At 46.7% G+C, this 27,842-nt stretch overlaps 1 long non-coding RNA gene across 1 annotated transcript; it reads left to right on the top strand.

Annotated features, from left to right (window-relative positions):
* Positions 1-10,509: 10,509 nt before the first annotated feature.
* Positions 10,510-21,725, top strand: LOC138282313 (uncharacterized). Its single transcript, XR_011200915.1, has 3 exons — positions 10,510-10,845; positions 19,895-20,102; positions 20,715-21,725. It is a non-coding gene; the product is annotated as an uncharacterized lncRNA (long non-coding RNA).
* Positions 21,726-27,842: the final 6,117 nt, after the last annotated feature.

Below are 27,842 nucleotides of genomic sequence, written 5' to 3'. Positions count from 1 at the left end.
AACACCTTTTGTTTAAAAAAATAGTTTTTTCTTTCAAAAATGAATCGAAAACAAATCATGCTTTGGTTGGTTTCCAGTTGATCTGTTTGATTCATAAACTCAAAACATCTTTCTTCATCTGGATACTTTTTGCAATATCTACAACTTTAGATTCAAAATTTCATGACCATCAGGATTTGCAGAAAATCAAGGTGGCTCTTTTTCAAAGAGGAATTATCAATAGCTTGTTGATTTGTAATCTGCCTCATCTGACCCTTCTTCAGACATAGATGCAAGATATGTCGTCCATTCAGGTGAGACATACCTTCTATTCAGGATTTACTTTCTTGGTGGGCTTTAAGCAACAGGCAAATCACTATCAGTGTTCTCTTAATCAATTTAATATGCTTCCAGTTTTTCTCTGACTTTAATCTTTCATTCTCCCGGTCTCTTTTCTTGCATGTTCTTTTCACTTCCTTAGGAGATACAACTCTTGTATCTTCACTTGTGACTACTGCTGAGACTTCTTCACTCCCAGTCAAACTTGCTCTTTGACCTGCATCAGCAAAGCGACTCACTGTGAACTACTTTCTTCTCCAGCTGGTTCTTGAGACTCAAAATTTTAACTGGAACGTTTCATAAGTTTAATCGGAGACTATTTCTTGCTGCTTCTCAAGACTTTGTAACAGTTCTTCATTTGATTTTCAAATTAAAACTGGCTACTGATGCCTTCACCAGGATATTTACCTTCACTTTCATCAACAACTTTACCAGTTTAATATTCTTCTCCAACTCCTTCTTCCCCCTCTGGATCCATGTTGTGAACTTAAGCTTGACTCTGTGAAACAGTGTTGTAGCCACCACATCTTCATTTGCTGTTTTCACTCATCTTGTGCAAGCTGTGCAGCTCTGCTGTGGTTATCAGCACACTGTACAGCAGTGTAAGTAACAAGTGCAACTTGTTATGGTCCTTTCCAACAGGCCTCAACACAGCTTTTGCAGACATGCTTCTTCACCAGAATCCAGCCTCCTGGTTGTTGTTGTTAAAACATTATTTTGGCACATAGGCCCTCATTCTGGCCCTGGAGGTGGGTGATAAAGTGGGGGTAATACCGCCAACAGGCTTGTGGTAACTACTGCCAAATTATGACCATGGAGGTGATCACTCCCATAGGCAGCCAATGTACCACACCAACCGCCAGGGCGGAAACAACGCTCACCATGGCGGTAGCTGGCAACAGCCAGGCGGCAGACAAAGTACCACCCACCATATAAAGACACCAGAAACCGCCAGCTTTTCTGGGGCTGTACCAATGCCATCACGAGCCTGGTGGGAACATTTCACTGAAGAAAAAAGACTCACCATCGGAGACACAGGGAAGAACAACGCCGCCATGGAACCCGAACTGCAAGTCTTCCTGATGATCTTTAACGTTATGCTCCACCTGGAACACCAACGCAGACGAAGATGACGAAGGTGAGTACAGCCGCCTAGCACACAAGGGAGGGAGGGAGGAAAACGAGAGTGACACGCACGGCACACACCCGACACACACACACCATACACACAAACAGCTGCACACGAAAAACAATTTGTCCCCGAGAAACGGAAGAATAATTTAAGGACTACCAGAATGTACGAAATTGATTGTAATCAGATCAACATCTAAATAACTAATACAATTTGTCAATGAAACTGATATGTACACAAAGGGACACTGCCCAGTCCAATGTTCAAAGGGCCCACATGGCCACAGGGCACAGTCTGAGGCCCAACTCGAATCCTGACCACATCCAGATAGGACTCTGCAGGGGCATCAGTTTGCAAATGGGCAGGCACCTCGGGGGGTTGCCTCAGCCGGATGCAGGAACAAGACCGCTGGTTCTGGAGGAGGCTCCATGTCCACTTCTCTCTGCTGGGGAGTGCAAGGCCACAGTCTCTGGAGTGGGTGACATTCCCACTGGTTCTGGAGGGGGCAAAATGCACATTGTTTTGTCCTGGGGAGTGCAAGGCCCCAGTATCTGGAGTGGGTGAATTTCCCACTGGTTCTGGAGGGGGCAACATGCCCATTGCTTTGTCCTGGGGATTGCAAGGCCACAGTCTCTGGAGTGGGTGACTTTCCCACTGGTTCTGGAGGGGGAAACATGCCCATTGCTTTGTCCTGGGGAATGCAAGGCCACAGTCTCTGGAGTGGGTGACTTTCCCACTGGTTCTGGAGGGGGCTTCATGCCAATGTCTCTCTGCTGGGGAGTGCAAGGCCACAGTCTCTGGAGTGGGTGAGTTTCCCACTGGTTCTACAGGAGGCAACATGCCTATTGCTTTGTGCTGGTGAGTGCAAGGCCACAGTCTCTGGAGTGGGTAACTTTCCCACTGATTCTGGAGGGGGCAACTCATACAGCAGTCCCTGGAGGGTGGCCTACATGGTGTCCGCTGGTGATGACGGCTGCAGTGTGGTGGCGGATGGAGAAGCCTCCTGGGCAGCCTCTGCACAAGCTGATGGCTGCAGTGTGGTGGTGGATGGAGGAGCGTCCTGAGCAGCCTCTGCACCTGCTGATGGCTGCAGTGTGGTGGCGGATGGAGGAGCCTACTGGGCAGCCTCTACACCAGCTGATGGCTGCAGTGTGGTGGTGGATGGAGGAGCCTCCTGGCCAGCCTCTGCACCAGCTGATGGCTGCAGTGTGGTGGTGGATGGAGGAGCCTCCTGGGCAGCCTCTGCACTTGCTGATGGCTGTAATTCATCAGGTGGCGGTGGGGGCCCGTAACAGCTGGTGGTGGTGGAGGTGTCACCCTGACAGCCCCTGCTGGAGTAAAGGGCTTTTTCTCCTCCAGTACATGGGGCGTGGATCTCTTACCCTTCCTGGCAGGGGTGGATGGGCTCTTCCCCTTCTTGGATGGAGGTGCGGGCTCCTTTCTCTTCTTGCCTGGAGGTTCAGGCTCCTTCCCCTTCTTGCCTGGAGGTATAGTATTCTTCCCACCACTGTCCCCCTGGAATGTTTGGCTGAGGTGCTGGGCTGGGTCCTTGGTACCCTGCTCATATGTGCAGGACTTGGGGGTGGAGGGGGAGGGAAGAGGTCAAGTTGGGAAAGGAAACGTTTTTTAGGGACGTTGGGGCGGGAGGAGTAATGGGAGTGGAGGATGAGGGAGTGGTTGTAGGCGTTGTATGTCTGCTGGATTTGGGTGCAGGTGCATGGGCTGTATGCTGATGTGAGGTGGATTGCTGTTGGGTGTGTGAGTGCTTGCGTTTGAGTCTTTTGGGGGGGACAGACAGGGTGGGAGAGGAGAGAGGGGGCTCGTGCATGGCTGTTGTGGAGGTGTCTGCCAGTGAGGTGTGTGTTCTGCTTGGTGTGGTGATGATGGAAGTGGATGTTGATGTAGTGCATGCAGGTGTGAGTGTGGACATGACTGGGAGGGAGGTGGAGGAGGAGGAGGTGGGGAGACAGTGGAAGTAGTAGATGCTGTTGTGTCTGCAACTGTATGGTGTTTGCATAAGTGCATGTGGGAAGGAGTGTGGTGCTTGTGTTTGACTGTGACACTCTTGGGTGTTGTCTTGTGTGCATGCTCATCAGCATGTGTGCCTGGGATGGGTTGGGGTTCAGGACAATGGGCCTGGGAAGCAAAGTTGGAGGGAGGACGTTAGAAACAGGGACAATGGCTGCCATCAGAGAGGAGGCCAGAGCCTGAATCGATCTCTGTTGGGCAGCCAATCCACTGTGAATGCCCTCCAGGAATGCATTCCATTGCAGCATCTGGGATGCCAGCCCCTGGATGGCATTCACAATGGTTGATTGCCCTACAGAGATGCCCACAGTCCTGGCTGAATGGGCACGGGCAACTCGCTGAGGGGCTGCTGGGAGGGTGGTGCTAGTACGGGGGTGGTGGCCATACCTGCAGCTGGGGTGGTCACAGAGGTGTCCGCCACCACCAGGGGGCTTCCATCGGAGGAGGTAACAGAGTCTGTGTTGTCGCCTTCAGTCTCCGCCGTGGTGCTTCCCTCGCTCTCCGTCCCCCTGGTTCCCTCTGTTGGTGGACTCTGCCTCCTGGGTCCTGCAAGATGCAGCTCACTCTTTTGCTGGTGTCCCTGCTCCTCCACCAGATGATGCTAATGCACAGAAGTACAGGATGACAAAACAAGAAAGGGGAGGAGAGAGACAAAGGATACACTAGGTCAATGACTGCACCAACACCACTATTGGCATACACATCACCGTCACACACAGGTAACAGGCATAAGCGCTATGCATTGCACTACCAGTGATATGGCAGTCACCAAGGCAAGATGAGGAGCACACACTACCAATTGCAGCACTCCTGGGACCCACAATGTCCTGGCTGAAATGGACTGATAACAAGCTAGGTTACCTGTATTTGCCATACACCCATTACCCTTCCGATGAACCACGCTGCAATGTCTGACCTGGCCTTAGGGGCACCCACTAACACAATCAACCACCCGCATACCACCCCACCAGCCAAAATATCTGATAATATCCACTGTACTCAGCCCCTTGTGGCTGCTGTGATTCCCTCAAGTGCCCATCCAGCTCAGGGTAGGCCACTGCCAGTATGCAGGCCATCAGAGGGGTCAGGGTCCGACGCGCACCCTGTCCCCGTTGGGAGGCCATCCCCAGCTGGGCCTCCGTGGTCTTCCATGCCCAGCTTCTCAGGTCCTCCCACCATTTCCAACAGTGGGTGCTCCGCCTGCTATAGACCCCCAGGGTCCGCATGTCTTGGCGATGGCACGCCATATTCCCATCTTTTGATGGGTGCTAACCTGCAGAGGCAATACAGACAGGAGAACACCATTAACCTAACACTCCAGCCTGTTACACAAATGGCCCGCCATGCCCCTTTCCATCACCATTGGTAGACACATTGCCCAGCGCACACCATGTACACCGCCACAAGACATCCCCTACCAACCCCCCTTACACGATGCTTGCTCACACATCTCCATGCATCCTTCCCACATGCATCGTGCCCAAAGTGTACTCACCTGTTGGTCTGGAGGCCCATGCCGCAGTCCATACTGGGTTAGGACCCCATCCACCAGTCGCTCCAACTCCTCCCAAGTGAATGCTGGGGCCCTTTCCCCGGTCTCATGGGCCATGGTTGGTTCCAGACACAGATCACAGCAGCACAATCAGTGTAGGTCTTCTCCTGTTGAAGGTCAGGAAACAAGTGAGGAATCAGATAGAACATGATGGTCACGTCCGCGGCTGTATACACCGCCACCGCCGGCGTAGATCCCCATTGGCCACTGTACTCCATAGATCTCCATAATATCCAAAGAGGAATTGCACGGAGGTGCAAGACTGCCTTCCACCACGATGCCCAATGTCGGCGGAATTACCTCACATCCACCTGTCCCTATATACAGGACAGGCGGTTGCCATTTCGGTGGGGGGGGGGAACAGGCATATCGACAATTACTGTGTCACAAATTTGAGTGGCACATACTACACCATAAACACTGTCCCAATACATAAGTGCACCATGTGGACTGCTGTTGTGCTTTTGTTGTTCCATTTGTGACAGCTACTCACTCTTGTGTCCCTTAGATACCTACCGCTGCGGGTTGACAGAAGGTGGAGACATACCCCCGTGTACAGACCCCTGGTGGACTTAGCTACACTGGAGGACAGGCACATTATACTCACTTATAGACTAGACAGGGCCACAATCACTGAGCTGTGTGCCCAATTGGAGCTTGACCTGATATCTGCTATCCGTCATCCAACTGGGATCCCCCCTCTTGTGCAAGTGCCATCAGTGCTCCATTTCCTGGCAACTGGTTCATTCCAAGTGACAGTGGGCTTGGCAGCAGGAATGTCACAGCCAATGTTCTCAATCGTTCTGGCTAGAGTGTTGTCTGCCCTGATAAAGCACATGTGCAGCTACATTTCTTTTCCCCAGGTGGAAGATTTGGCCGCTGTGAAGGCTGTATTCTATGCAATGGGACATATCCCCAATATTATTGGGGTGATTGATGGTACACATTGCTTTTTTCCCCACCGCCAGAATGAACAGGTGTACAGGAATCGTAATAGTTTCATCTCACTGAATGTGCAGATGGTGTGCCTGGCGGACCAGTACATCTCCCACGTCAATGTTAAGTATCCTGGGTCGGTGCATGATGTCTTTTTCCTGAGGAATAGCAACATCCCAAATGTGATGGCCTACCTACAGAGGCACAGGGTGTGGCTAATAGGTGAGCCTTTGTCCCCAACCAGTGTAATTTAGTGTATGCCTCTGCTGCTGATCCCATAGGATTGTGTGTGGCTAAATGTTGCCCCTCAATACCTGCAGGTGACTCTGGCTACCCAAACCTATTGTGGCTGCTGACCCCTTTGAGGAATGCCAGGACAAGGGCTGAAGAATTTTATAATGAGGCACATGGGCGAACCAGACGGATCATCAATAAGGACCTTCGGCCTCCAGAAGGCCAGGTTCAGGTGCCTCCGTCTGACAGTTGGATCCCTGTGCTACTCACCCAAGAAGGTCTGCCAGATAGTAGTGGCATGCTGCATGTTGCACAACCTGGGCCTCAGGCAGCATGTATCCTTGCTGCCGGAGGAGGAGGCAGGAGATGCCCCTGTGGCAGCAGTAGACCTTGATGACAGTGAGGATGAAGAGACTGAGGATGAGGATGAGGACAACAGAACATCAGTCATCCATCAGTACTTCCAATGGTACACAGGTGAGCCAGTGCAACTTCACATTTCTATGACTATTGGTGTATTCTGTGTGGCTGTGGCATGATGGATGTAACTGTTTACATAAATACATATTTTGAACACATGACATACAAGTAGTCGAGTTGTGTTCAAGGGTGTTTATTTTGGTACTAACCAATTTCGTGGAAGGTGCAATTGGAATGGGGTGATGATGGAGGAAAGTACAGGGTATTGTTCCAGTCTGTTTGTAGCACAGGTGCAGTGTCCAAATGGCCATAGGAAGGGGAGCAATGGCAGTTCAAGGTGTACAAGGTGACTGAGTGGGACACAAGGGGGAACAATCAGGAGAGTCTCATTTCCTGGCAGTGGTATTGGCAAGTGTCTCGGGCTTCTATCTGGGTCACAGGGAATGTTTGTGGGTGGTTCACCTTCTGCAGGGGGAGAGGTGCTGGTGACCTGTGGTTTGTGATGCTGGGCCTCCTGCCCACTAGCGGCAGTGGAGGTGGAGGGCTGGTGAATGGGCTGGCTAGTGGTAGGGGCCTGCTAGTGTGCTGTTGCCTCCCTCATGATGTTGGCCATGTCTGCCAGCACCCCTGCTATGGAGATTAGGGTGGTGTTAATGGCCTGCAAGTCCTCCCTGAACCCCTGATACTGTTCCTCCTGCAGCCACCTGTTCTCCTCCACGTTGTCAAGGATCTGGCCCATCATGTCCTGGGAATATTGGTAGACTCCCAGGATTTGGAATGCCTCCTGCAGAGTCGGTTCCCTTGTCCTGTCTGCCCCCTAGCGCACAGCGGTCCTCCCATTGTCCCTGTTGCCCTGTTCCTCTGTCCCTTGAACGGTGTGCCCACTTCCATTGACCCCAGGTCCGTGATTGTCTTGGGGGCGAGGTGTGGCCTGGGGTCCCTGTAAAGGTGGGCATACTGCTGATTGACGTGTTCTGGGGACAGAGGTGTGGGTACACTGAGTGGGTGCTGTGGTGTTGGATACTGAAGGGGGAGGCTCTGTTGTGGTCTGTGAGTGGGCTTGGGTTACCGGCTGTCCAGTGGTCCCTGATGGGCCAGGAAGTTCATCCAGATCCTGAAGTCCAGAGTTACAGTCATCACTGGGGGCATCTTCTGTTGGGGGACTGGATAGTCGTGGCACCTCCTCTCCGCTGACATTGGCTGGGGTACCTGTGGGGATGTAAGTGATGTATTATGCTTCATGTGTGTGACATATTGACCGTCCCTGGCTTTCCCTCTATCGTTGGGGTTGCCCTGCCACCTTTGCTTGTGTATGGTGATGTACTGTGTGATTGTTAGTTCCCCTATGCTGTGCATGCTTTAGTGATGGGTGTCCATGCAGGGCTGGGAGGGGTGTCCATGCATTGGTATGGCATGCTGGGCTGGACATTGTGGTTCATCATATGTGTAGGTGCAGTGTGTGGGATGGAGTGGAGTGATGGGAGTGAGGGTGAGGGGGTGTGATGGCATGCAGGCATGAGGGGTGATAAGCAGTGAATGTTGACTTACCAGTGTCCAGTCCTCCGGCTACTCCAGCTAGTTCCTCATGCAATATTGCCAAGACTTGCTCCTCCCGTGCTGTGAGCTGTGGGGGAGGAGATGAGGTCAACCGCCAGTGCTCTGTATGGCGAGCAGGTGCCTTGCTGCTATGGAAAGTACCTTCCCCCGTAGGTCGTTTCACCACTTCCTGATGTCGTTCCTTGTTCTTGGATGCTGTCCCACGGCGTTCACCCTGTCCACGATTCTCTGCCATAGCTCCATCTTCCTGGCAGTAGAGATCTGCTGTACCTGTGCTCCAAAGAGCTGTGGCTCTGCCCTGAAAATTTCCTCTACCCTGTCCCTTAACTCCTCATCACTGAAATGGGGGTGCCTTTGTGGTGCCATGGGTGTGATGTGTGTTGGTGAGAGTGTGTTAAGTAATATGGTGGGGTGTGTGTTGTGGGGTGTGTGGGGGATCTATGGGTGTCAGTGGTGTGTGTCTAGTTGTCGCAGTGCTCTTGGTGTTAGTGTGGTGGCACGTATTGGTGTTCATAAAGGGTTGTGGGTAATGTGGGTGTGTTTTGTAGTGGTGTGGAGTGTGCATGAGTGTCAGGTGTGTGTTTTGCATATTGCCCAATATAGTGTTGTTTTCTATGTGGGTGTCCATTCTGAGTGCAGCTGTATGTACCGCCAATGGTTTACCACAGTTGAATGTCTGCCGTGGTGATTCGTGGGTCATAAGGAGATGGGCGCTGTTTTGTTGGCTTAACGGTATGGGTGTTGGTACCACCACTTTATCACTGACCTTTGGGCTGGCGGATTTGTATATGTGGCAGTATTCTGTCAGATTGGTGTGTGTGTGTGTCATAATATGGCGAACGGATATTCAACACCGTGGCGGTACGTTGGCAGCCGTCAGCGTGGCGGTAAGCAGCATTTACCACCGATGTCATAATGAGGGCCATAATGCCATAAAAGTAAGAAAGTCATATATGTACAAAATTGAATACAATATTTATGTAAAAATAATACAGAAATTATCGCAATGTCACTAAAACAATTCATTAATTAAAAATCATCATATTAATAGTAAACAGTAGCACAATAGACACTTTAAAAAATAAAAAAAAAGATAAACTTTTGTAGCAGCCAGCATTATTATCCCTGCATGCGTAGAGCTTTTCTTCTTGTACCAAATTTGCCTCAGGAATTTGGCATCACTACAAGCGTACAAATGGTAAGCATCAGTTCTCAGGATTCTAAGCGAAATATGATTAGTACGTATGCCCAGTTGTTTTCACAGGGGCTTCAGCCAGGTCCGACGGGGAGAAATATATGAAGGACAGCCCAAAAAAACATGGGGAACAGTTTCCAAACGATGCTGCAAGCTGGGCACAGAACAGGGCGTTTGGGGCCCATTTGCTAGTAAATGCTCTCAGGGGGAGCAACCAGACCCTAATTTGGAAAAAGAGTTTCCTATCTACCATAGTTAATTCAATTATTTGAATACAATTTGCCCTCTCAGTCGCCACACTCTTACCCCTGCAGGCCCGGGCTGTAGCTGCCACTCCTCCTCCAGGGTGTGCCGGGGGAGCTCCGCGGGGCCCCGTGCGGTAGCAGATAGTTCATGCCGTAGGTGCTTGCCTTGTTCTCGCGCTTCCGGCGGCCAGGGTGGTACTGGTGAAGGTGGTCATAGTAGTTTGGGTGGTGTAAGGGTGTAGCAGGCGCGGGTTCGGGACGGGTACAGCCCGGACAGTGCACGGAGCGCCGATGCCGTGGAAGCTGCTGCTGTGGGCAGTGCGCCCGGTGCGAGTTGATGTATCCGGGGGGGAGGGGGGCTATCAGAACCTGGGGAAGAAGCCGGGGAGAGCGGAGGACTTATTTCGGCAGGAGTATTTAGGAGTATTAGACAGAGGTAGTGGGGATAACAACAGTCTGGACCCCCAGAGGCACGGGAGCTCCCAGCAGGAGGACCACGCAATCCCTGCTGAGAGGTCTCCCATATTTGCATCCAGAAGGCATTGGCAGGGCCCTTCTGCTCCGGCTGAATCCAGCCTACTCTGGGATCCATACAGGGGCCGCGCGGGGGGCTTCACAGAGGCACCGGTGCCATTACTGGGTCTGTCAGGGGGGAGAGGCTGTGAATAAGCTTGATGTGAAGGGCAACCTGCTGCTATCTCAAGGATCCGCTTTCTGGCTCCTTCAAACTGAAACGCTGGACCAATGTGGCGGCGTCCTATCTCTCGAGCCGGGAGAGGAAGAAACTGCGCATGCGCGCAGGGAATTTAAACTTCATTCTTCACGCCGCCTTGGCAACCACGCACGCGCGCTAGCAATGCGACCCCTCTGAGCACCACTGGCAGCAGGAGCAGGAAGAGAGGACGCGCGCCTAATGGGAGGGGTCAGGTCTCCTTAGAGTACAACCCGCGGAGAGGGGAGGAGGGACTGCCAGGCGCTGGCCTCCCCTAACTGTTCGGGAGCACTGGAAGCCCTCCCCTCCTTCTCCTCCGTCCGTGGCTCGAGACCCCTGTCTTAGGAGAAGGGGGTGTCACTTCAGGAGCGGACCGGCCACTCTAGCCGTTAGTGATGGAATTCACGTGGGAGAGGTAGTCGCGAGCTGTGACGTAACAGTCGTGTGTGCCCGCGCCTCCGCTAGTATTATAGTGAGCACCTGGGCTGTGTGGCTCGTTTCGAAGTGGCGGGGAAGGTAAAGGCCAAGAAAATACGTGAAAGTTGGGGTGCGCTTTCGTGCTTCTTAGTCTGTAAATAACCGCATTATTTGTAAACGTTTTAACGAGTCCTGTAATCTTTCACGTTCAGTATACAGCAGCCCTTGAAGGACAATACTTGTATTCGTTTTTTTAATTTGAAAACAGATTGTTGCCTTCTCTCAGTACATAATCGAAAAACCCCAGAGACATTTTAAACAAATGTATAAGTTGGAATGTTGTACTTTTCTGCGTTCTGCGGTCAGTAGGCTTGTTGAGCTGGGGGGCCAATGACGGACGACACCTTCAAGGATGAAGTCTTGACGTTCTCCCAACCATTCATGCCAACAGACCTGGTTCGGGAACCAAAAATGGCTTTATTTTGTATGTCTCTCGCTTGAAATTGTCTCCGCTTCAGTATAAGTCTTTGGGGCAAATGTACACCGATTATATTGATATTTTAAATCTTCCACTTTGCTTTTTTTTAAATGTTGACATGTATGCCTAACTTGGGACCCTGGTGCTTTGTTGACAGATGTACAGCGCTGGGTGAGTCCTCGCGCAGAATGCGAACAGTTAAGAGGAAAATGTTTTTGACAAACAGTCATGGGACTTTAGTGTAGGGAAGAAAGTAGGAGAATGCTAAAATATATCTATTTTTCCTGGGACAAAAGGCAACAGTCTCCCGCCGGAATCCATTTAAACCTAGCGAGGACAGAGTTTAAAGCAGGTGTGGTAAATGGGGTACTGTCATTCCATATTAAATGTTTAATTTAATGTCCATTTATTGTGGTAGCACCACCTTTGTTGGCTATAGGCAGGATGTGTGTTGGGGAGATGCTACCACCAATAACGGGCTTTCATGCATGAGCAAGGAGTGTGTGTGTGTGTAGTCTCCATATTAACCCCTTCGCTGCCAGGCCTTTTCCCCTCCTGTGCCTAGCCTTTTTTTTGCTATTTGGGGCAGTTCGCGCTTAGGCCCTCATAACTTTCTGTTCACATAGGCTACCTACGCCAGATTTGCGTCCTTTTTTTCCAACATCCTAGGGATTCTAGAGGTACCCAGACTTTGTGGGTTCCCCAGAAGGAGGCCAAGAAATTAGCCAAAATACAGTGAAAATATCGTTTTTTTAAACAAAAAAATGGAAAAAAGGGGCTGCAGAAGAAGGCTTGTGTTTTTTTCCCCTGAAAATGGCATCAACAAAGGGTTTGCGGTGCTAAAATCACCAGCTTCCCAGCTTTCAGGAACAAGCAGACTTGAATCAGAAAACCCAACCTACCAAACCAGCACATTTCTGAAAACTAGACACCTAGGGGAATCCAAGATGGTTGTGACTTGTGGGGCTCTGACCAGGTTCTGTTACCCAGAATCCTTTGCAAACCTCAAAATTTGGCCAAAAAAACACTTTTTCCTCTCATTTCCGTGACAGAAAGTTCTGGAATCTGAGAGGAGCCACAAATGTCCTTCCACCCAGCATTCCCCCAAGTCTCCCGATAAAAATGGTACCTCACTTGTGTGGGTGGGCCTAGCGCCCACGAAAGGAAATGGCCCAAAACACAACGTGGACACATCACATTTTTTCACAGAAAACAGAGGTGTTTTTTGCAAAGTGCCTACCTTTTCGACTTTAGCCTCTAGCTTAGCTGGCCCCCGGGGGGGCAGAAATGGCCTAAAATAAATTCCCCCCCCCCCTAAACCCCCCCTCCCCTTGCGTGATGGCGCTAAAAAATGATCCTCAGTGCCTAGTGGTTTCTACCACCTAAAATCGGCCGATCTGCCCCCAAAGCGGGCAGAAATGGCCTAAATACAATTTGCCCCTCCAGGGGAGCGACCCTTGCCTAAGGGGTCGCTCCCCATCTAAAAAAAAAAACAAAATTTTTTTTTAGCCCTGGCGCCTTGAGGTTTCTGCCCCCCCCCCCCCTCAGGCAGATCAGCCTAATACCAATAGGCTGTTCTGCCCCCAGGGGGGGGCAGAAATGGCCTAAAATAAATTTGACCCCCCACTGCCTCCACCCCCCCCCATGGAGCGACCATTGCATATAAGGTCGCTCCCCTTGCGTGACGGCGCAAAAAAAAGATCCCTGGTGCCTAGTGGTTTCTGACCCCCAAATACAATTTGCTCCTCCAGGGGAGCGACCCTTGCCTAAGGGGTCGCTCCCCATCTCTCAAAAAAGCAAAACAAAAAAAACACTAATTTTTTTTTAGCCCTGGCGCCTAGAGGTTTCTGCCCCTAATAACAATAGGCCGATCTGCCCCGGGGGGCAGAAATGGCCTAAAATATATATGTGCCCCCCACCCCTCCCCCAGGGAGCGACCCTTGCCTACGGGGTCGCTCCCCTTGCCTGACGGCGCAAAAACAAAGATCCCTGGTGCCTAGTGGTCTCCTAAAATCGGCCGATCTGCCCCCAAAGCGGGCAGAAATGGCCTAAATACAATTTGCCCCTAAAGAGGAGCGACCCTTGCCTAAGGGGTCGCTCCCCATCTGTAAAACAACAACTAAAATCCCCGGTGCCTAGTGGTTTTTGCCCCCCTTGGGGGCAGATCGGCCTAATTAAAATATGCTAGGGGCAGAAATGGCCTAAAATAAATTTGCCCCCCAGGGGAACGACCCTTGCCTAAGGGGTCGCTCCCCTTACGTGAAATTCACGAACAAAAAAAACAACTCCCTGGTGTCTAGTGGTTTTTGCCCCCCTTGTGGGCAGATTGGCCTCATAAAAATAGGCCAATCTGCTCCCAAGGGGGGCAGAAATGGCCTAAATATAATTTGCCCCCTATCGGAGCGACCCTTGCCTAAGGGGGCACTCCCCACACCTAAAACAAAAAAATAAACAAAAACAAAAGAAAAAAAATATAGATCCCTGGTGCCCCCCAGGGGGGCCCCCCTTTCTGCTAATAATAGGCCGATCTGCCCCAGGGGGGGAGAAAAGGCCTTTAAAAAAAAATTGCTTTTGGGCCTTGTCATTGCACTTTTTTTCTTTTCCCTGCACTGGTCCGTCAAACACAATCCAGAAGTTGGCCTAGTGACCCTTTCGTGGGTCCCGTCAGACACTGCAGTGCCAGTCTGGCGTGGAGCAAGCCTGATAATGATACATGAGGGCCCCTGCTTCTGAGAGGGCTCACACTTCTGATTTACTTAGATTCCAAAGGGCAGTCCTTTGGGAACTATGGGCCAGATGTACGAAATAATTTTACCCGTTCTGTGTCTATGGGAAAAAGCTTTCGTACATATGGCCCTGTGAGTGGTCTTATCTTGGAACAGTGTACCTTTTTTTGAAGATTATGTAATAGCAAGGAGGTCGTACACTGGACCAATTAACCTCCTCATCCCCAATTTTTTGTGAATTAATGTACTACTATGTCATAATGAGATGTATAACCTTTGTTTTACATTAACTCACAGTGCTAACTGGGGGTCACTCCTGCATCGAAGTTTGGTTCCTTCAGGTCCTGGGGGCTGCGGGTGCAGTGTTGGTTCCAGGCGTCGGGTCCCTTGTTACAGGCAGTCGTGGTCAGGGGGAGCCTCTGGATTCTCTCTGCAGGTGTCGCTGTGGTGGTCAGGGGGGGTCGTCTCTGGTTACTCACTGGCTCGCAGTCGCCGGGGAGTCCTCCCTGAAGTGTTGGTTTTCTGCATGTCGAGCCGGGGGCATTGGGTGCAGAGTCTCCCGCTTCCGGCGGGAAACGTTAAGTCTTCAGGCGACCCTCTGCCTTGCCCAGGTGGTGGCTGTCCCGAGAAGCACACCCCTGTGTCTGCCTGCACCGCTAGAGTGACCCCCGGGTCCCTCCATTGAAACCTATACAAAACCCGACGCCTGCTTTGCACACTGCACCCGGCCGCCCCTGTGCCGCTAAGGGTGTGTTTTGTATGCCTACTTGTGTCCCCTCCCCAGTGCTCTCCAAAAGCCCCCTGGTCTGCCCCCCGAGGACGCAGGTACTTACCTGCTGGCAGACTGGAACCAGAGCACCCCTATTCTCCATAGGTGCCTATGTGTTTTGGGCACCTCTTTGACCTCTGCACCTGACCGGCCCTGAGCTGCTGGTGTGGTAACTTTGGGGTTGCCTTGAACTCCCAACGGTGGGCTGCCTATGCCCCAGGACTGAGACTTGTAAGTGTTTTACTTATCTCTTAATCTAACCTTTACTTACCTCCCCCAGGAACTGTTGATTTTTGCACTGTGTCCACTTTGAAAACAGCTTATTGCCATTTTTACAAAGACTGTACATGATATTGTTTTCATTCAAAGTTCCTAAAGTATCTAAGTGAAGTACCTTACATTTAAAGTTTTAATTGTAAATTTTGAACCTGTGATTCCTAAAATAAACTAAGAAAATATATTTTTCAATATAAAAACCTATTGGCCTGGAGTAAGCCTTTGAGTGTGTGTTCCTCATTTATTGCCTGTGTGTGTACAACAAATGCTTAACACTACCCTCTGATAAGCCTACTGCTCGACCACACTACCACAAAATAGAGCATTAGAATTATTTACTTGGACTCTGTGCACACTATTTCTTACTTTGAAATAGTATATACAGAGCCAACTTCCTACAAGTGGTATCAGCAGACAGATTTGTGAAACTTTCTAAATGTTTGTGGGAGGACGTAAACACATTGTTGGAGATAGTGGTCCCAGCTGATATGTGGGTTGAATGTAAGAGAGCAGTGGATTGACCAACAAGTGAACCAGAAAGGGATAGAGTAACGGTTGCACCTTGGTGATGAAACATTACTATAAGGTGATTGAGTTACTGAAGACCAGAATTTCTCCAGAAAATATGGACTGGCAGAGAATTGACAGAACGGTTCAAGAGTCCAAAGAGTCAATACATACCTACTATGAAAGATTGTTAAAGGCGTTCACAGAGTACAGTGGTAAGGATGCAATTGAGCCGAAAGACATGTTGCATTTTGTATTTAGGTTTGTCGAAGGTTTGAGACCAGAAGTAGATCAGATGATTAAGAGTCATTTGATCTTCTGGCAGGCAAAGCTGATTGATGAGGTGTTGCAGTATGCAAAATACTGTAGTGATGAGATTGAATTAAAGCAGAAAAAGCTGAAGGAGAAAGCAATGGTGATGCACATAAAGGAAGCTCAGGCAGGAGTGCAGGGAGCTTTAGTACCGTCTATGCCGCCACAGCAGAGAACTGTTATGTTCCAGCCTCAGATAAGAGGTAGATGTCTTGGAATTGACATGATGCGTGGTCCGGAGTTGGGTACTGTAGTGGTTCAGAATGACATGCAGGGGATGAAAAGGATGTTACCGAGTCATTTGTGCGGAAACGTGGGACATTGGAAGCAGGAGTGTCCGTTGATGGCACGGGATGGTGTCGTTCAGCAAGGTGGTGATGTCAGTACATTTCAAACTGTGAAAGTCCCAAGAATGAAATGATTTATTCCTAATGTTCAGAATTGAGTGCAGAATTTTCAACCCATGCAGCAAATTCAAGTGCCACGTGCACAATTAACACAGTTGCAACCAATGCAGCAGCAGGTTCCCATGGTACTTAGACAGCAAATGCAGATACCTCAAGCCCCGATGAATCAGCAACAGGTGATGCTTACTCAGCAGGTCACAGGCCAGAGACAAGACAGAAGTAATGACACAGTACACCAATTTCCATTTTACAGTGAGGATGAAATAAACGAAGAATGGATGAGGGACAGTTCGGATGAAGGACCGTGTATGCTTGCAGCATCCCTAGAAGTAGATCAGAGAGGACCTTTCGTGAAGGGAAAGGTGATGGGTTACAAGGTCTCATTTTTAGTGGACACAGGAGCTACACGCTCTACAGTAAGAAGTGTGAAGGTCCCGAATTTACCTCTTTCAGGCAGAACGGTCCAAGTTGTGGGAGTGGAGAATAGACAGTTGACAAATCCAATCACAGACCCAGTGCAGGTTGAGATCGGCAATCACCAAGGACTACATAGATTTGTAGTATGTGATGCGAGTCCAGTATCCCTACTGGGAAGAGATTTACTGTGTAAGACGAAATGCTCCATTAATTTTTCAGATACTGGAATAGAAGTACAAACTAATAGCGATGATGAAGAGGAACAGGTGTCTGGGACAATGGTTAACAATGTTAATTAAGAATACCCATTGGTTGAGTTTTTCCCAATGTTTATTGTGCGAGAATTGCATGCAGATTTACAGGGAATTGTAAAAAAAGAAGTCTGGGACCTGATAGGAAAAGAAGTAGGTCTGATTATGGGAGTGGAGCCGATTAAGATCACTTTGAAGCCAAATGTAGTATTTCCACAACTTCCACAGTATAACATGCCACAAGATGTTCTGATGAAGGTAGCTCAAATAATTGGTGATTTTCTAAAACAGAGTTTTAAAGGAAGTGTTAAGCAGTCCATGTAATTCACCAATAACGGACTTAAAGAAGCCATGTGGGAATGTGCGCATTGTGTAGGATTTGCGAAAAGTGAACGATTTAGTGGTTGTGTTGTCCAGTAGTGCCAAATCCAGCAGTGATACTGTTTAAGATTCCTTGCGATGCAGAGTGGTTCACAGTGTCGGCTTGTCACAAGCTTTCTTTTCTGTGCCTCTTCATGAGGATAGTCAGTTTCTTTTTAGTTTCAAAATCCTTAATAGAGTCTACAGATGGTGCAGGCTTCCACAAGGGTAGACGGAGTCACCATCACTGTTTAATCAGATTTTGAAAAATAATCTGGAGTCATTGGAATTGCCATACCAATCGACTCTAATACATTGATGATTTTCTGATTGCATCCAGGACAAGGGACGAGTGTAAGTACAACTCGATTGGCCTGTTGAACCATTTGGGAAATTTTGGACATAAGGTGCCACCTGTAAAATTACAGTATTGTCAAAAATCAGTGAAATACTTGGGACATCAGCTTGAAAAGGGATTAAGGAGAATCTCCAGAGAAAGAATTACTATGATACTGCAGAGAAGTCCTACGACCTCTCAGAGAAATGTCAGACTGTTTTTGGGAACGGTGGGGTACTGTAGACAGTGGATCCCCAAACTTTGCTGAGATTGTGAAGCCCCTACAGCACTTGACACACAAGGAATTTACAGATCCCATTACCTAGATGAAGATCAGATGAAAGCGTTCACTGAATTAAGAGAGAGTTTGTGCAGAGCTCCAGCGTTGGGAATGCCTGATTACACAAAGCCATTCACATTGTTTTGTCATGAACGTGATGCTTGTACTTTGTCTGTTTTGACACAGGTTCATGGAGGTGCTTATCGCCCAGTAGCCTATTTTTCAGCTACCTTGGACCCAATCGCAGCAGCTTTACCAGGTTGCCTGCGTGCAGTAGCCGCAGTTGGTCAAAGTCTTTCCCAATGTGAGGGGGTAGTCATGGGATACCCTTTGACGGTAATGGTACCACACTCTGTTGACATTTTACTAACAAGGACAGAAACACAATACTTGACGGGTGCAAGATTGACAAGGTATGAGACGAGCATATTGGGTACTCTAAATGTGACATTGAAAAGATGTACATTGCTGAATCCAGCAACATTGCTTCCAAGTGAAACTGTTGAAATTGAAAAAGAAGAAGAAATTGAGCATGATACTTTTGAGATAACTGAGCTGTGTACAAAACCAAGACCTGATATTAGAGACACTCTTTTAGAAGAAAATGACCAAATTGTCTTTGTTGATGATTCGTGTCTCAGAGATGGAACAGGGACATTGAGGGCAGGATATGCAGTATGCACAATTACAGGCATGTTAGAAGATTCCTGGCCTCCAGGTGTATATTCTGCACAAGTGGCAGAATTGGTTACTCTTACTAGAGCATGCTATGTTTCTGCGAGACTAAGAGTCACAATCTATACAGATAGTCGATACAGATTTGGAATTGTTAATGATTTCTATCTGCTGTGGTCACAACGAGGTTTCCTGACCTCTACTGCAACACCTGTGAGAAATGGTGACAAAATTAAAGAGTTGTATGCAATACAGTTACCTGAAGAAATTGCAGTGGTAAAATGCATTGCACACCAAAAGACGCAAGATTACGTTGCATTGGGAAATGGATATGCAGATCAAGTCGCAAGGTTTTGCGCATTGAACTGTATATCTTTTAAAGACAAGTGGGAATTGATGCCTGAGAAAGAAAATAATTGCACAAGTTATGTCTTAAAAGTGATTGATACTCTAGAAGAATTGAAAACCTTGCAGGAGAATGCAGACCAGGAGGAGAAACGACTTTGGGTCAAGTCGAAATGTATCCAAAGACCTGATGAAAATTGGGTTTCTGAGGAGGGTCAAATGGTGTTGTCCAATAGCTTATTGTCTCAGATGGCCAGGTACTAACATGGCCAGGCACATATTGGAAGGGATGCCATTGTCAGATTGTTCAAGGTTGATTGGTTCAATCCAAAATTCAGGCAAGCAGCAGAGGCAGTGTGTCATTGATGTGTAATTTGTCAGCAACTAAATGCAGGAAATGGGACAGTGGAGAATTTGAGCCACATTGTAAGAGCAGGGAGTCCATTCAGCAGGATGCAGTTGGATTTCATTGAGATGCCTGCATGTGGTTGTTTGAAGTACGTGTTGGTGATTTTGTGCATCTTTAGTCATTGGATTGGAGCATACCCCACACAAAGAAACGACAGTCTCACAGTAGGGAAGCTGTTGCTTAGAGAGTTAATACCATGGTTCGGATTTCCAATCTCTTTAGAATCAGATAGGGGAACTCACTTCAATAACGAGGTGATCGAACTCTTATGTGCAGCAATAAACATTGAGCAGAAGTTGCATTGTAGTTATCGCCCAAAAGCTTCAGGACTAGTGGAACAAATGAATGGTACATTGAAATCAAGAATTGCCAGGATGTGTGCCGGTACCAATCTGAAGTGGCCAGAAGCATTACCTTTGGTGTTGCTGTCAATACGAAACATACCTGACAGAAAGACACGGCTGGCGCCCCATGAGAGCCTCATGGGCAGAGCAATGAGATTGCTGGCAATTCCAGCCAATGCACTTGTCAATATTACAGATGATATGGTGTTGGACTACTGCAAATGTCTGGCTGATGTGGTTCGCTCTTTCTCTCAGCAGGTGCAGGCCACTACCCTGCCACTCATCCATGACCCAGGTTACAGTCTGAGAGCTAGAGATTGGGTCGTCATCAAAAAAGCACATTCGAAAAACATGTTTGGGATCGCGTTGGAAAGGTCCCTACCAGCTGGTGTTAACAACTACAGCAGCTGTAAAGTGTGCAGGACTGTCAAATTGGATACATGCAAGCCATACAAAAAGAGTGGTGAGTCTGCCAGAACATGAAGAACTGTTGTTGAGAGCACCAACAACAGCAAAACAAGTGGCTGCACATGAACCAGAACCAGAACAAGAGCAAGCTGAACCTGCTTCACTGGGCAATTGGTTTAGTCAAATTTGGAATGGGGTATTATTGAAAATTGTACAGGGAGGATTAATTGTGATTATTTCTATATTAGGATCATGGGGTATATGCAAATAATGGCAAAGGATGAAAATAAGATGGAAAAAACCCAGGGGAAGAATCTAGAGGGAAATGTAAGAAGAAGACAAAATACAACAGAAACAAATCTGTAAAATGTTGATAAGGAAAGGTGTGATGACATATTTAGTCATCAGAGGAGGGACTGTTGAAGTAGATATGCTAATTAGAAAATTATGAATGATCCTGTGTTTTGAATAATAAAACGTTGTAGAAAAATTAATCTTAGAAAAAAATAATGTGCACGTTTGAAAATGTGTCCCCGGGGCCTGTCAGCTATTTATACAATATTGTACTAAAATAATTGAAATAGTGTGAAAAAATCAAAATAAATAAGAATAATGTAGTAATATGTCATAATGAGATGTATAACCTATGTTTTACATTAACTTGCAGTGCTAACTTAGCTGAAATAAAGGCCTAGCCTTCCTAGGCCTTCAAAACGAAGAGCTGAAATACTAAACGCCTTGCAAGAAACTGGATGCATGAACTGTCCCTGAGCCGCCCGATGTTAAAGTTGCTTAGCTAGAATTTTCTGCAATGTACCGGCGACAGGACATGATGAAGACAATTTGATACAGTTATGTGTAGCATAGGCTAAATGTACTTTCCCAGTACTTGAACAATGAAGGCACTGACTGAAGAGGAACATGCAACAATTTTGATACCTGAAGAGCCGGATGATGAGGACATCGTATGGTGAACCAATCCACATCTTGTGAATTAACTGATATTAAAATTGGTAGATTTGGTAAACAAATTCTATAGGTTAAAGTCATATCTGCTGACTGACTGACCAATTAGGAATTAGGGGACGGACTGGGAGATCCTAATAAAAAGTCATGACAAGGGGCTAAAAGCGGGAGATGCTGGAAAATTTGGGGAGATGCGAGGGGAGAATTGATGACGTCAGGAGACCCTGTCTGAGGTTCTGTCTGTGGGCTCATATTCTATGAGCCTGATCTGTGGCTGACTAATTGATGACCCGAAGACGAAGTCTGACTTGTTGCTGATCCATCCTGGATAGGTAGCTATGAAAATGTGATTGACGATTTTTATGCCTTTTCTTCTAGGTACCAACTGTGCTGATTAGAGAAATTCTCACTTAGATGGATTTTTTCCAAATTGATGCTTTCTCTAAAATGTTTTCGCATGAAGACCCACATGCTGATGCTAATCTTGGATAGGTAGGCTGTTAAGGGTGACGTTGACAGTGACAATTGATGGACAAACTTATTTGCTGAACTCTGCTATTAATGCTGGTATTCTTGGCTTATGAAATTGCGTTTTCTCATATGTTGTTCTTGAAGTGGTGACATTAATGAATTAATAAATTGGGTGAATTGAATAAAAATTGAACTAACAGAGGATTTAGAGTTGTAATGAACAGGGAAATAAAAATTGTTAACTTATTACTGAGTTATGGTTATTCATAAGTAGTTGATTCTTCAAAAATGTTTCTTGGTTACTGATGTTAATTATAGATCTAGTAATCACTGTATGACTAGGATACTCCATGCGATTCAAAAGTTTTATTGACCTATACATGTCCTCTTATAAGTTTACTTACTAAAGACCAGGAGTGCTAGCAAGGGTAAGTATTTCTTCAGTGAGTGAAAGGTGGATTTGCTATTTTTGCTGTTAGTAGACGATGTGGGCACACATGTGAAGAATGCCTCAGAAAGCTCCACTTCTGGCCCTTCTGCCTCCAGATTCAGATAGTCTTCACCTCCAAGAAAGAAAGCCATGAAGTCTAGGGTGTATGAGGAAAATGAAGCTTTTGAGGACAATATCAGATGCGTATTGTGGGAAACGCTCTCTGGTATTCACCTAAAAAACAGTAACAGGTCCGACTTTAATAGACTGCTTTTTCTTCTGTGCAGGAAGAGCTGGTACCCTCAATTGATCACCATGATAAACATATTCAAAGGAGGTTAATACCTGAAATACTTGTCAGAATCAGTATGAATATAGTATTTTCGTAAGGTGAGATATCCAGTACTTTCTCCAAGCTAGTGCTAAGGTAGGTTATGAAGACTTAAATTCCATACTTGCTTATTCACCAACATGGTTTAATATTCTGTGTGAATGAAAATATCCTGACAAGATTATTATGCCACAATTTATGTCTAAACTTTTTCTAATAGATGAGACGGCTAAGAAAATTTAAGATTCTGTCATCTTAGAATTTGTAGTAGTGTCTGGTGGTGAGAACATCCGTGGCTGAAGAAGACCTAACTCTGAGGAATGGGGAACTCTGCATTGTAAAAAAAAGCTTATGCAGGAACATACTTATTTATGAGGACTATGATGTCAGACTTTAAAGAACTAAAAGTTTATAAAAACAAGTAGGTTTCCTGTCATTTGATGTTGTCAGGGAAGCTGCTCTTGCAGAAGTAATTGTAGCAGCAAAAAATAATTCTACACAGAAGATTGTAGCCCCGCGTATGCAGTTTCAAAGGAATAAGCTGGTTTGACATGAACTTGTTAAAAAGTTTCCTAGGAAAAAGAACATAAACCTCCATTCTTAAGGCAACCTCACAGCACAGCTTCTTTGTATAAGCAGAATTTGATTCAGAAAACCTTCAAGACATCGTGGGCATGGGGAACCCTTTCATTCCTATACCCCAAAAAGACAAGCCCAGTTACATTTTATTCAGCATCACTTCATTTTTCTAGCATTAGCCACATTTGCAGTGTTGTTTATTTTCCATAGCTGTTTTTCTTTTGCCTAGGAAAGTATAACGTTCTTAGCACTGCAATCATTTCACTTTGTGCTTTCCTCAAGGCTTCAGTCAGATAGGGTTACCTACAGAAATGGTACGCTGTGTCTCCAACATTCACAGAAACATACATATCCTTACGTGGGGACCTTGTCTTAGAACATCACTTCTCTGTCCCATACACGTTAAAGGGAGATTCCAACTAGATGACCACAACTGCATGCTGATTGCTGAACGTCTTCGCTACAGCTGCTTGCTCAGACTGCCAAATCCCTGTCCTATATGGGGATGGTGCCTTTCTAGACAACAGGCTTCCTTGCTCAGGTATGAGGGATGATGTTTTCCGAGGGGGTAAACCTGAAGGGCAGATTAGGATTTATCACGCTGTGCTCTAACACATGTTCTAACATAGCTTAGGTAGGAAGTATATATATATATATATTATTTCTAGTGACAGTATGGTGGGACTGTTTTTGTGTTTCACTCTTTTTGTCACAGTTTTGCTTCTACTGTGTTTTATCATCCTAGTTATTACAATACATGGCATTTTATTTATGCAGTTACTTCAATGAATCTTATTGAACTATACTCTGCTTCTGTTTATCTTTGCCTGTGTGAGACTAATGTAACTGAGAGAAAGGGATGAGATCTGATCGACTACGATTCCCCTGAGGAATCTTCTTTGTCAGTGTAATGATATCTGCATTTAAGCACTGCTCCATCTTGACCAGCCTAGCTGCACACCGTCACATTGGTGATCAACGGATCCATTTTGATTATAGACTCCATTTTTTCCGTCACGCAGCTTTAGACACCACGCAGTTATTTTTTAGTGCACATGTTATGCAATGTGTTTTTTGCTCATGTTTTCACTCTGCATGCTCTTTCTCATTACATGCTAGGATATAATATGGGGGAGTCAGAGAGATAAGGATGTATGAGGATGATGTTTATGGTACAGCAGGTAACGGTTTAGTTTTGGAGAAGCACCTTGGGATCTTTGCCATTCCCAATGTGTTCTTTTCAGAACTGACCTGATGTAGCCAAAATTTTTAATAACAATTCACATGATGGGAGGGGTTTTCAAGAATTCTCCTCTCTGGATTGTTTAAGGTATGTAAGAGACGGAAACCAGATTGACTGAGAACTGATTGAACTCGAGCAGAACAGGGATGCTGGTGTCTGCTGTTTTTCCCTTGATGGTAGCTCTCTCTTCATGGTCGACTGGGTTCACGACCGGTTGTTGCTGGCAAAGAGATGAAGCAAATTCAAATTTGTCCTATGGTGATGAATTTTTAACTTACTTTCAGCTTTGCATTGTGTGTGTGTGTGTGTGTGTGTGTGTGTGTGTGTGTATATACATTTGGTTGGGACAGCGTGTGTTTGTTTGTTTATGGTGGGCACATTATTGATTTTCTTTTTGTGCCTATGTACCACTTTTTGCGGGTCGACTTTACCTGCATTTAAATTCTTTTCAATAAATAGCAGCCGATGAAATTACTCGTTAGTGGTCTTTCACTATTTTTACGAGCCTGTCTTTGGATGATGTGCAGCCCTTGGTGTGCGATTATAATGCACCAGTTCTCTTGAATACATATATATATATATATATATATATATAAATAATTGTTGTTAATAGATTGAAGTAGAATATCCCTAACGCATGTTTTCAAGATTTCAAGATTATTATGATTTCATTACAGTGATTATTTTTGAATGTGCACTTTTAGTTGTATACTTTCAGCCTTCTGCTGCAGACCTTGCAAAGTGTTTTAATAAATACATTTCTCACGCTAAGAGTGCCGTATTTCATAAATTCCTTTGTTTGTGTATTTCCTCTTTGTCTGTAATGAAGCAACACACATTGGCGTAGTTGGACAGTCTGAAGAAGGGGTTAATAGTTGAAAGTGTACAATTTAAAAGTGAAGTTTGTTTGGCAGAAAGTCAAAAGCAGCCTCACCTTCTGCTTCTAAAAACGTGTGAGAAAAGCGTGTGTGAAATTCCTGGATGGGTTAGGGAACCTTATAATGTTTTAGCAAATGAGTTCTCTCATTTATCCGGATTGTCTATATTTTGGGATGAATGTTTAGGTGAAGCAGAGCCACACAATTTATTATTAGGTTTGAAAAAAGTACCTTTTGAAGGGAAGGATGACATTTCAGTTTTTCGCAGACGGGTTGGATAATTTTGTCTGCCTACAGGAAAATGCATGAGAAGTGCAAGCAGTTAGAACAAGAAAATCAGCAATTAGAATAGCAACTTGTTGACACAAAAAATACTGTAGCTGTGCTGTCTTGCCAGAATAAGTTATTACAGGACAAGGCCGACACATGCCAAACCATTGCTGAGACTGCATCGGTCCAAGTTGCCCAGAACAAATACCGTAAACGCACAGGTAGAATAAATCAGAAAAAGTTCATTTAGCCATTGCCAAAGCTGGTTTCGACCGTAGCCCAGATTTGTGGGACACCAACATTTGGGACAGCAGTGATTTTTCAAACTCTAGTGATGAAGAGGTTGAAAAAGGTGGGGGCCAGTGTGAGCCAGAGGAGCAGAATGTGGTTCGTTCACAGCCAATATTTAGACGAAAATTGCAGCACACGCAACAGAATCCGTCAGGAATTGAAATGCATTCCTTAGAAGATTACACCCAGTAAGAAGTCAATTATACTATAGATAGATTTAAGCAACAGGCTGGGGAAACTACTTACATGGATGGTGCGTTTATTCAATTCTGGAGCTTCAGAGGTAATGCTTGCTATAGGGGCGCTCCTAAATTCTACACTCTTAGCTCAGACCCGCTTATAAAAGAACAGTTCAGAAGTTATCAGGGGCTACAACAAATCACCCTGCTGCAGTTAGCATCTGAGGGGTGTATCCAAAAGTACTCTACAGAATCAGATTGGCCCCCAAATGATAAACCCTGGTACACATTAAGAGATGCAATTCAAAGAATTAAAGAAGAAGGTATGAATACAGCTATATTTCTGAATGATGCACACCGCCTATTAGACTGACCGCTCACAGTCTCAGTTCACAATAGAATTATTTTTCTTGCTCCCCCAGCTTGTAAGCAAGTAATCGTGACTCTCCTAATTAATCAGACAAAGCAGCCATTGAAGGATGTGCTTGAAGCTGTTAGGGAGTTAAGAAATGTAGGACAATGGGACAAACCAGAGAGGGCTTCAGATTCTGAGGGTCGCACAGATAAGCAAGTGTCCAGGAGAGATATGTTTATGGCATTCCCAAAGGATGGTGTCAGCAAAGAGCAGATTGACTCGATAGATACCAAAAGCTTGTGGGAGATATACCGTAAAAGAGGTTTGGATAGGAAGGAAGGTAGCAGAAAGGTAAACAAGCAGGATAATAAATGTGGAACTCAGAGCCAGCCACAGTTGCCAAAGGAAGGAAAAGAAAGGGAGAAAAATGTTTCTCCACGAGGGAGAGAGGAGGAAGAGTTGGACAGCGAGTTGCTAACTATTGAAAGCAGGGACAGATGGGAGTCTACACGCAGATATGAAAGCATATATCCAGATGTCACTTGGGCAGAAGCCGTCAGGTTTAAATCTGATTAGGAAATTGACCAAGCTCTGGTACAAAGTTGGGCTCATAAAGCTAACAGACCCCGTGTTGATTTAGAAATACACTGGAAACACAGAAATGTGCAAAAAGTTTGAGCATTAGTCGATACTGGAGCGGAGGCCTCTTTAATATATGGAAATCCTAAAAAGTTCTCATGTCAACAGTACTCCATCACATGGCTGGGGGTGGGGTGGAAGCAGACTCCCATGGTGCAAACTACAGTTAAAATGAAAATAGGAATGTAGCCAGTTGTCTTCCAACACGGCTCCGGGATCTGAGTGGCGCTGTTCGCGCGGCCACGAGATCAGCGTCACTCGTTGCCCTGCCGACCAGGGGGCCGGCGTCGGCGAAATGACCCCGGATTTCAGGGTCCCTGGGGCAGAAAAGAGAGAGAACGGACGAGAGCGGGCGTCGGAGGAGCCAGACGCGGCAGACCACAACACGGAAGAACCAACGGAGAGCGGAGACCGGGAGGAACCCGAGAAAAGACCTGGAACCACTGGCGTTTCGAGGGCGCAGAGCACACGGAGAACCAGGAACGGAGTGAGGAGACGCTGAAAAGCCGCCACGTCCCAGGAGGGGTGTGGCTAAACAAGATACGGTCCTTTCTGAGGGACAACCAACTACTAAAACGGGAAAAGGGTGGCAGGAGGGGAGAGGGCAGGGACGGTGAGGAGGGGGTTGGAGAGGGGAACAGCTGGGAGGGGGTAGGGAGGTGAGGAGAGAAGGAAGGACTAAGATAACAGAAACAGTTCTATTTTGGGTATAGAACTAACCCAAAGAGACCTTAAGTTTGACATTACGCTATGGCAAGACACAGAGGGTGACTGTACTCACGACCTACCATTCTTACCTGTCCACGCTCTCACCCCGGAATCTCTCTCTCTCTCTCTCTCTCTCTCTCTCTCTCCCCTTCTTTTCTATCCTTAGTACGGCCACTATAAATACATACCCTGACTTACCTTCCCTTTCGTTCCTTTCCGGTGCATTGGGAGACTAATCAGAGGATCGTCGCCAGTCAAGAGGGGAGCTGGGAAGAAAAGACCAAAGAGAGATTACGGACTAAAAGGACACCAATGACCTGTTTAAACTATAAGAACCTATAAATAAATACACCCTATCACTTACCTGAGTCTCAGAGTTCTTCCTATCACCTACCCACTCTAACAATGGTGTCAGAAGTGGGATTTTAAAAGGTGATACGAAGGAGACCAGGAAT

Source organism: Pleurodeles waltl, chromosome 2_2 (genome assembly GCF_031143425.1).
Source record: "Pleurodeles waltl isolate 20211129_DDA chromosome 2_2, aPleWal1.hap1.20221129, whole genome shotgun sequence".
Taxonomy (NCBI): Eukaryota; Metazoa; Chordata; class Amphibia; order Caudata; family Salamandridae; genus Pleurodeles; species Pleurodeles waltl.
The sequence above is the reverse complement of the archived record's forward strand: the minus strand, read 5'-3'. Positions and strand labels throughout refer to the sequence as shown.